At 37.6% G+C, this 10,007-nt stretch overlaps 1 pseudogene; it reads left to right on the forward strand.

Annotated features, from left to right (window-relative positions):
- The first annotated feature begins 2,127 nt into the window (after window positions 1–2,127).
- LOC110205429 (large ribosomal subunit protein uL6 pseudogene) lies at window positions 2,128–9,729 on the forward strand (annotated as a pseudogene).
- The last annotated feature ends 278 nt before the right edge of the window (window positions 9,730–10,007 follow it).

Genomic DNA, 10,007 nt, shown 5'->3' on the forward strand with positions numbered 1-10,007 from the left:
TGGTGCAGGGATCTATTATACCATTCTGTCCTCTTGCTGTCAAGGACTAGGTCTTGTGAGTAAACTCCCTTAACCCAATTAACCCTACTAAATCTACATATATTTACTACCAAGTTGGCATGAGCCCCACTTTCTTCAGTGTCTCAGTATCATCTCAGAGGGTCTGCATTCCTACCATTGGCATAGTAGAGCAGAACAGATCAACCTCTTTACAACTGGCACAACTGGCAGGATAGTTTGACCCCCCTAGTAATCTTGTGTCTTTACATGAAGGACATACAGCTAGTGTTTGAGGATGTATTTGGACTTGACTGTAACTGATGCCAGGCCTTGTTCTCTTTCCACTGCAGCCACCTAGTTCATTTGTTTATTGATGCACCATTATAGATTTAACATATTAGACATTTGGGAACGCAGATTAAATTAAAAACTATTCCTGCCCTCAAGGAGATTGCAGTCTAGTAGAGTATAGAAGATAATCAGCCAATCTACAGATATTCATATGGATGTATCCACATATATAATGGAACTGTGAAAATGAAGTGAGAGGAAAGCAAGACTTTATTTCTCAGTATGATGTTCCCCAATACTTGATTTCTACCAGCTTCCTTGGAAATGAAGATCTGGTTGGACTGGATTGTGTCTGCAGCACAGTACATTGTGAGAAGCCTTGCTGTTGTTCAGCTCCTTTTCTTTCATTATATGAGCATACACCCTCCATCCCCCCCAAAAAAAAAACACTCCCTAAAATGTGTTGAACATTCAAAGGGTTTTTCAGAGTTAACATATGGGTTGGAGAAAAGAACAGACCATTTTCAGACAGCTTCTAAAACAGTAAGGTCATAGGTCTTGATTTTAAGAAGGATATAGTATAGTGAAGAATATTAAATAGGAAGATAATCTTTCCATTGACACTACTACATTTCCCCTCTAAGATTTGTTTTTAAGACATTGTGAATTGTTGTAAAGTCAAAAGGAAATGAAGACATATGCCCAACTGATGCCTGCAGGCCCTAATTCTGTGCTTTTTCCTATAAGAAAATAAACTTTAAATTGCATTCATTTGGAAGCTATTGTTCCTTGTGAATGAAATGCAGAAATGCAGATGACAAGGTCTCCAGGGAGCCCAGATTCAAATACATAAGCCCCTAAGCTGAGTAATGTAGGAAGGCAATATTGGTTAAGCAGAAAAAGAAATCAAGAACTTCAATTTTTGCCATTTCTATGTAGACAAGGGACAATAAATAACAAATTATTTAAATATCTGTACTCCAGCTTCCTCCTCAGTACCAAAACACAGAGACATTATAATATAGTAAAAAAGAGAACTGAACTTTGAGGCCAAATAATATTTGGCTGGATTTAAGTCCTAGCTCTCAAACTTATTAGCTACATGACCTTGGACATGTCATATAATCTCTCTGACTCTCTGTTGCCTAAAAGTAATTGAATAATTTGGATTAGATGTTTTATTATTTCCTCTCCAACTCTAAATCTTTGTCATCTATGATATTGAGGGCTGGTGAGGTGGGGAGGCAGGAAGGGTTAGACTAGGTGTGCTTTGGGATCTCTTCTAGTTCTATATCTAACCCCATAAGCTTCATGCTATGTTATTTTGAGCAATCTAGAACAGTTTACAAGATTATAATCCATTTATATCCATTTTTGAAAGTTAAATGAACATTTGATCTTAGTTACTCAAATCAAGTAGGAAAGCCAGAAAAAAAAGACCAAGAACTTACTCTCTTTCCCTGACTACAATGAATATTTCATTGTTATAAGCTTTATTTCATTAGAATTAATAGATGACTTCCCGCTAGAATGCCCTGTGTTTACACAATGAAATTGCTATTAGGTAGCAGTTAAAGACACAAGGGCTCCTTACTATGGAGAAATTTGGTTTTGCAAGATACTAAGAATAATATTTTAATGATGTATGCCTCACAAAAATATTTTAAAATGAGTTTTTTAGAGTTAATAAAAATCTATTCTCTCCCCACTACTACTAAAAAAATTAGGAAAAGCAAAGCATTTATAACAAATAGGCATAATGGAAAACCAGTCTATTTAAATAGTTTTATATACAAGCAGGTTTTAGAATTTGATGATAACCAAGGTTTTATAATAATGCTCAGCAAAACACAATTATATGTTCGTAACAAAGACTTTGACATTATTGGCACAAGAGATAAAGGCTCATCAATTAATTTGCGGTTAGTATTTAATAAGCATAACCATAACTTCCAACCTTTTGTGTGAACTTTACAACAAACCCATGGATTTACAAGTTATAATTAGAATGGATATTGAACCTATCCAATCCCCACAAAGTAAACATTTCTGTTTATTCTGGAGAAATGGCAATAAATCCTGACTGATTATGAATCAAAACATAATGCCAAACCATTGTTTTCTTACATTAAGGACTTAATCTCATGCTTCAATAGGATATGAAAGTAACTCTCAGTTCTAGAAGGCTCTGCCAATTATCAGCCCTGATAGGTCATAACAACTTGGAAAGGGCTCAGGTCTGGGCCTAGGGATGGGCTAAGAATCAGAGTAAATAAGTTTGGAGAGGCTCTTTAATGGAAAATGATTCACCAGGGGATATACTCTTTTGGCCATAGCAATTATCAAAAACTGTTTGCTAAAGTGTGTTTGCAATTTATGTGATGAATATTGTTAAAATCATAGATCTTTCCAAGTGTTCAAACATGATTCCCTAGTGTTTCAAGCAATCACCTACTTATTCAATTTGAAATTAAGTAGTGTACATAATGATTTCATTTTGGTCCTCTTTAGGAATGAAGTACAACATCCATGTAGTGTAAATGGTATGGACAAGGGGCAGAACCAAGATGGTGGAGTAAAAGCAGTGACTTGCTTGAGCTCTCTCTCAAATACCTGTAAAAAAATGGCTCTAAATAAATTCTAGAGCAGCACAACCCACAAAAAGACAGAGTGAAACAAATCTCTAGCCCAAGACACCTGGATGGGTGATTGGAAAGGTCTATCATGCTGAGCTGGGAGTTCAGCATGGGCATACAGACAAAGACCAGGCCTCAGTGAACCTGGAGCAGGCCTCAGAGAACTGAATCACAGGCAGCTGTGATGGTTTCCAGACTTCTTAACCCACAAATGCCAAAGACAACTTAGAAGGTCAGTAGAAAAGATCTGGGACCATGGTGAGAGAGAAGTTCAGTCCCAGCCCCAGTCCTGGTGCAGCCCTGGGGCAGTGGCTGCTTCCAGAGCTCTCAGCCCATAGACTGAGGGGGAACTGAGTGGTTGATCAGAAAGGGATTTCAGGGATCTCTTTGCTGGTGCTGAGGCAAGATTCTCTTGCTTTGCCTGTGCTTAGATCTGAGTCGCAAGTCCTGGGTGGTGGTCCTGGAACAAGGAGTGCTGGTGTGGCAAAGCTTGTGGCAGTGGTAAAGAGAGAATCCTCCTCACATTTTCAAGGCAGAAAACAGTGCTTATGGTCACTCATAGACCAGAGCACAGGCCAGGAAAGCAGTAAATACCTTGTCTTTGATCATACCACCTTGGAAGAACTGAAAATTTACAGGTCCCTAGCAGTATCTCTGAAAATAGCTGCATAAAACCCTTGAAGCTTGGGACAGTACATTCTCCACACTGGAAGCAGACCCCTACCTTAACAAAGAGTTTATAACTCAAGTGATTAACTGGAAACATGGGCAAACTGTGCAAAAAAAAAAGTCAGACCATAGAATCTTTCTTTGGGACTAAGAAGATCAAAATATACAACCAGAAGGAGACAGCGAAGTCAAAGCCCCTACATCCAAAGCCTCTAAGAAAAATACGAATTAGTCCCAGGCCATGGAAGAGCTCAAAAAGGATTTTGAGAAACAAGTGAGAGAAGTACAGGAAAAACTGGGAAGAGAAATAAGAGTGATTCAAGAAAATCATGAAAAACAAGTTAATAGCTTGCTAAAGGAGACCCCAAAAATACTGAAGAAAATAACACCTTCAAAAAAATAGACTAACCCAAATGGCCTAAGAGGTCCAAAAAGCAAATGAGGAGAAGAATACCTTAAAAAGCAGAATTGGCCAAATGGAAAAGGAAGTCCAAAAGCTCACTGAAGAAAATACTTCCTTAAAAATTAGAATGGAGCAAATTGAAGCTAGTGACTATGAGAATTCAAGACATTGTAAAACAAAACCAAGAGAATGAAAAAATAGAAGACAATGTGAAATATCTCGTTGGAAAAAAAAAACACAACTAACTTGGAAAATAGATCCAGGACAGATAATTTAAAAATTATTGGATTATCTGAAAGCCATGATCAAAAAAAATAATGGTACGTGCAATGTCTCTTGACTCACACATAAACTGGATTTAAGTGAGGCAGAGTTGTGTAAAAATGTCTCACTCTCTTTTCCAGAGTCATCAGAGTCGACTGGCAAGATCAAATTCAAGAAAACTAGTGATGACTTGGGATACAGTGGATGACCTTTGGTGTCTAAGATGTCTAAACAATCTCTAAGCATTCCACAATGTCTGCTTCAGTCACCTTCATGGCTGTTGCAACACATTTTTTCACCAGCCCATTCCCCCAGGAAAAGTCTTTACATGCTTATGATGGACACACTCTTAACTCACCAATGGGTTTGAGACCCTTCAGTACTCTAACATGGTTTAGCTCTTCTGCCCAGTTTACCAGGGTGTGGTCACTGTGCATTTTACAGCTTCTTAAAGCCCCAAGTGAGAGTAGGGTGACAACACAGGTAGATGAACAGCCTTGAAATGGGCTTGGCAAACCCTTACACCAGAGGCATTAGTGTTCTCTAAACATCCTGCACCCCCATACATACAAAAGCTGATGGAAATTTTTTGGGTTATGTGGCAAGGGTAGGTTATACCCCAGGAGATCAAGGATACTTCTACTGTCCATCTATATAAAGGAAATAGGTTGTCCTGTGACAATTACAGGGTTGGGGATGGGGCCCTATTTTAGTCATTGCCAGCAAGACTCTTGCCACAGTCCTCCTTAAAAGGCTGATCCTTCACCTGAAAGATGGTCATCTACATAATAGCCAGTGTGGCTTCAGAAAGCACCAAGAAATGGTCAACATGGTGTTTGCTACCCAACAACTCCAGGAGAAATGCCAGGAGCAGAACAAATGTCTGTACACTATATTTGTTGATTTGACCAAGGTCTTTGATACTGTTAATCTTGAGGGCCTGTGGAAGATCATGACAAAATTTGTTTGCCCAGAAAAGTTTACCAATATTGTATGCCAGTTTCATGATGACATGCTTGCATGGATTCTGGATAAAGGGCAATGTTCTCACAGTTTCCCAATAGCTAATGGAATGAAGCAGGGCTATGTACTTGCACTAAGGGAAGTAGTATGGAGAAGAAGAGAAAAGGACTAGATGCTTGCTCTCATGCTATTGTTAGCATGATGTTTTCTATAATGCTGTTCCATGCCTTCAAGGATGAAAACTACATCAAGGTCAGCTACTGCACTGATAGTAAATTATTTAATTTGGAAAGGCTAAAAGTCAAGACTAAAGTGGAGGGAGCATTAATGTATGATTTTTTTGTTTGCAGATGATTATGCCCCTCAATGTAGCCTCTGAAGCTGAGATGTAACAAAATATGGATTGATTCTCTGAAGTTTGTGCTAATTTTGGGCTAACAATTAACATCAAGAAAAGAGAGATTTTCCACCAGCCTGCACCATACCATCCATACATGGAGCCAGTTACAGCAAATGGAGAAATTTTTAATGGATAAGTTTACTTACCTCAGAAAGTATACATCACAGGCATGTAAACATACATGATGAGGTTGATGTATGCATTGCCAGAACTAGCTCATTGTTTGGGAGGTTCCAACAAAAAGTGTGGGAGAGAAGAGATATTAGACTGCCTACCAAACTGAAGATCTACAGAGCCATAATGCTAACCTCATTGTTGTATGCTTGTAAAATCTAGACAGTACACCAGGGAAAATGAATTTCTTCCATTTGAATTGTCTTTAAAAGATTCTGAAGATCATCTGGAAAAATAAGGTACCAGAAACTGAGATCCTTTCTCAAGCTGAACTGACAAGCCTTCAAACTTCACTACAGAGAGTACAACTATGATGGGCTGGACACATTGTTCAAATGCCAAAAGCATGTTTGCTTAAAAGACTATTTAAAAAGAACTCACACAAGGCAAACATTCACACAAAAGTCAGAAAAAGCAACACAAGGACACATTCAAGATCTCTCTGAATAATTTTGGAATCAATTGTAAGACATGGTATACAATGGCACAGGACTGCCTGATATGGCATGCCCACATCAAAGAAGATGCTATGCTCTATGAGCAAAGAAGAATTGCAGCAATGCAAAGGAAACATCAGATGTGCGATTTAGAGACCCCCAACAGCATCACCTATGGTAGAGCCTTTTTAGCTTGTAATGGTCTGATCAGTCACAATCTGGAACACTGTTAATTGACCCCAACCTTTTGGTTGGACTTATATCCTTTTGGTCCTCTTTGATTACAAAGGACAACAACCACCCAGGAAAGGCCCCTGAATCTTTGGTATTGCAAGCTTTGCTCCTCATGGTCTCTACTCCCTTTCAGGTCAAAAGTGATACTGTCCCTCAGGGATAGTGCTCCCTCTAGATGGAACATGTTCCTCTCTGCCCTTGAACTGTCACACAGAAATGGGCATATGCAACGGATTTGTCAAATAGTGTCTGGTCCTACATCCATTGCCACCATAGGGTTCCCTTGTAGTCTCTTTCTGACCTGTAGTCAGTTGCCCTTAGCATCTCTGGCCTGAGAACTCCTGAAGCTGCTGCTGCTGCTTCTGTCACCTCCACTTGGTCCCACCATTGAGGTTTCTTCAATGTAGGCTTCAGGCCAGCCTCCAGCCCTATATAAAAAACCAAACCAAGAAACCAAAACAACCAGATGGCAAAAAAAAAAGAGTTAAATAATTCCACTTTCTTTCCACTATTAGCTATTATCCCATCCATCCCACACAATAAGGCTAACTTTCTTACTTATTCTTCTGATATCCACCATCTTAAATGATTCATTTTTCTTGATCGTAGTATTTTTTCAAAAAATTCTGCCATTCAGGCTTTAAACTTTGTAAAGTTATTACAAGTTTGGGTTTTTCTTTTGAATTTTTCCTTTTCCAAATCCTATTTCCATGTTTAGTGCATATGCATTTTTGAGTAATCCTCAATTTTAAAGTCACAGGTTATGGAAGCATGCTCTAACTTTCTTAAAATCTATTTTCCAAAATCTTTGGTACAATTTGATTATATTTTTTATTTCCTTCCTTGGATATCACAAACTTTGGGATACTAGGGTCACTTTTTGCCAAGCTTCCCCTTGCTTAGCTTTAGCCAGCCACTTCTTCCTTGTCAGTCACAAGCAAGCCCAAAATAATTTTTTTTCCTCATCAATTCCTATGCCAGCAGAAGATGAAGTTATTAGAAAAGTATATAACATTTTCATGTATTCCATTTTTGGTAAAAAAAAAAGTTAAAATCCCCATCAGAACTACATTTTGCTACATTGCCCATATTTGGACTTTTCAGGAACTCATCCTCTATCCATACCTTGCTTTCTGATATCAGGGTCAGTTCTTTTTTTAATCATTGCTCTGCACATCGGAAGATAAGACATCTAAATCAATAAATATATTTTGAGTCCCCTTTTCCTGATTCTTTTTTTCCTTTTAATACTGTAAAATTTCTTCCATATTTCCCAAAGTCATTTTAAATAGATACCTTTTCAGGTTTCTGGATGAAAGTTGTATTCCTTTGTTTTCACTGAGGTCTTGAAAGTAGAGGCACACTGTTGCTGCAATCCAACTTTAGCAACATTCTCTTCTAATCCTCAGGAAGAATGTCAAGACAAGCTGTTTCTGAACAGGAATGAACTCTATTGTGGCAAGGTCTGTGTAGTCCTGCCTGAATTAAGTTCATTCCTGTTGCAACAGAACTGCAGAACAATATCACAATAGCATTCCTACCAAACAATGATCTCTCTCAACCCTCCAGAAGTGTGCTGGAGCAGGCCTAAAGTGCTCTGAACAGCCAACTGTTAAAATAGCAGTGTGAGCATTTGCCTCTTGGAAAGTATCAAACACACTACAAATCAGGGCTTGATTTATTGATTGGTGAATGTGTAGCCTTAAAAAGCTGATGTATAAAATGTCAACAAATCCAAATAAACTTAGAAGTGTGTTGGGCAAACATTTTTTCCCCCAAGACTGAGTTGTGAAGCATTTAGCAGCACATTTCTGCTACCACCATGTGTGCATGTGTGTATGTGTACATGTATGTGTGTATGTGTGTGTGCGTGTGTGTGTGTGATGGTAGCAGGAATATATATATATTTGAAATATATACATATATGTGATATATCGTATACATTGAAATTATAATATGAAGAAGATGAATGAGGATATTCCATCATGAATCAAGTCCTAAGCACAGTTAACAGAATGGACTGAAAGTGAAAACTTTAAGTACTTTAAATAAGATCATAGAATCAAATTATATTAATGCTTTAAGAAGCCTTAGAGATTATCCAGTTCAACCTTCTCAATTTACTTTGACATTTCCAATTTCATGTTAATTGTACTAGTGACTAAGTTAATCGTTCCTATTCTCCTCCTCTGAACAATGAGAAGACCAGAGATAACCTAGCTGAAATAAAATGGACCAGTCTACTTCTGAATGTTGGATGATTTTCTATTCCACATGAATTCTAGACATTATAGATTAAACTCATCTATTCATCCTCATTATAACAATACCTCCTTAAAATACAGTGAACATGTGGGGGTTGATGTTATAAAGAAGGCAGAGAATGGATTTAATAACAGTAAATGACTAGGCTATTCATTACTGAAGACAGAGACATGCCTCCTTTTAGATTCTGCATGAGAGATGAACTGTATGAAGGATGTTCTCTGAACTTCATAATTATTTCAATACATTTTAAAAACATAAAGAGATTTCATAAATACTTCTTAAAAAAGAATTCCAATGTAGTTTTCTTTCCTGAGATTTTATTTCTTCATTCTCTATGAACTTTGAAAATCAACTAGGTCTTTTTGTTTTTTTGACCCATTCACTACCAGAATGAAGACCAATTCTAAGCAACCAGACCACTGACATCCCAGAACATGTTGACATCTCTCTTAAGGGTCAGACAGTTATTGTGAAGGGGCCCAGAGGAATCCTCCACAGGGATTTCAACCATATCAATGTTGAGCTCTCTCCTTGGAAAGAAGAAAAAAAGGCTCTAGGTAGACAAGTGGTGGGGAAATTGGAAAGAATTTGCAACCGTATGCACAATATGTAGTCATGCACAAAACATGATCAAAAGCATTACCCTGGGTTTTTGTTGCAAGATACGGTCTGTGTATGTTCTTTTCCCCATCAGTGTTGTTATTCAAGAGAATGGCTCACTTGTCGAAATCAGAAAATTTTGGGGTGAAAAATACATCCAAAGAGTGCGCATGAGACCAGATGTTGTTTGTGCTGTTTCTCAAGCCCAAAAAGATTAGTTAATTCTTGAAGAAAATGATATTGAACTTGTATCAAACTCAGCTACCCTGATTCAACAGGCCACCACAGTCAAAAACAAGGATATCAGAAAATTTTTGGATGGCATCTATGTTTCTCAGAAAGGCACAGTGCAACAAGCTGATGAATAAGTTGCAAAAGATGCCAAAGGCCGTGTCCTGAGCAGTCAACACTTATTCAGATGTCAAAATGAAAATAATTTTTGTCAAATAAAAAAAGAAAGAAAATTAACCAGGTACAAATTATTTATCCTAAAATTGCTCCAGAGAAGGAATCAGAAATATTTTCATTTCACTATCACTCTATGTTAACAAAAACTTTTTTTTAATGTTCTCTGCATCAGTTGGGCTTTATTTCATTACAAAATGTGTGACTTATAAAAGAAAATAAACTTAGCAAAACTTACAGTTTTGATGATTAAGAAAGTAGCA

Source organism: Phascolarctos cinereus, unplaced genomic scaffold (genome assembly GCF_003287225.1).
Source record: "Phascolarctos cinereus isolate Bilbo 61053 unplaced genomic scaffold, phaCin_HiC Scaffold_5;HRSCAF=322, whole genome shotgun sequence".
Taxonomy (NCBI): domain Eukaryota; kingdom Metazoa; phylum Chordata; class Mammalia; order Diprotodontia; family Phascolarctidae; genus Phascolarctos; species Phascolarctos cinereus.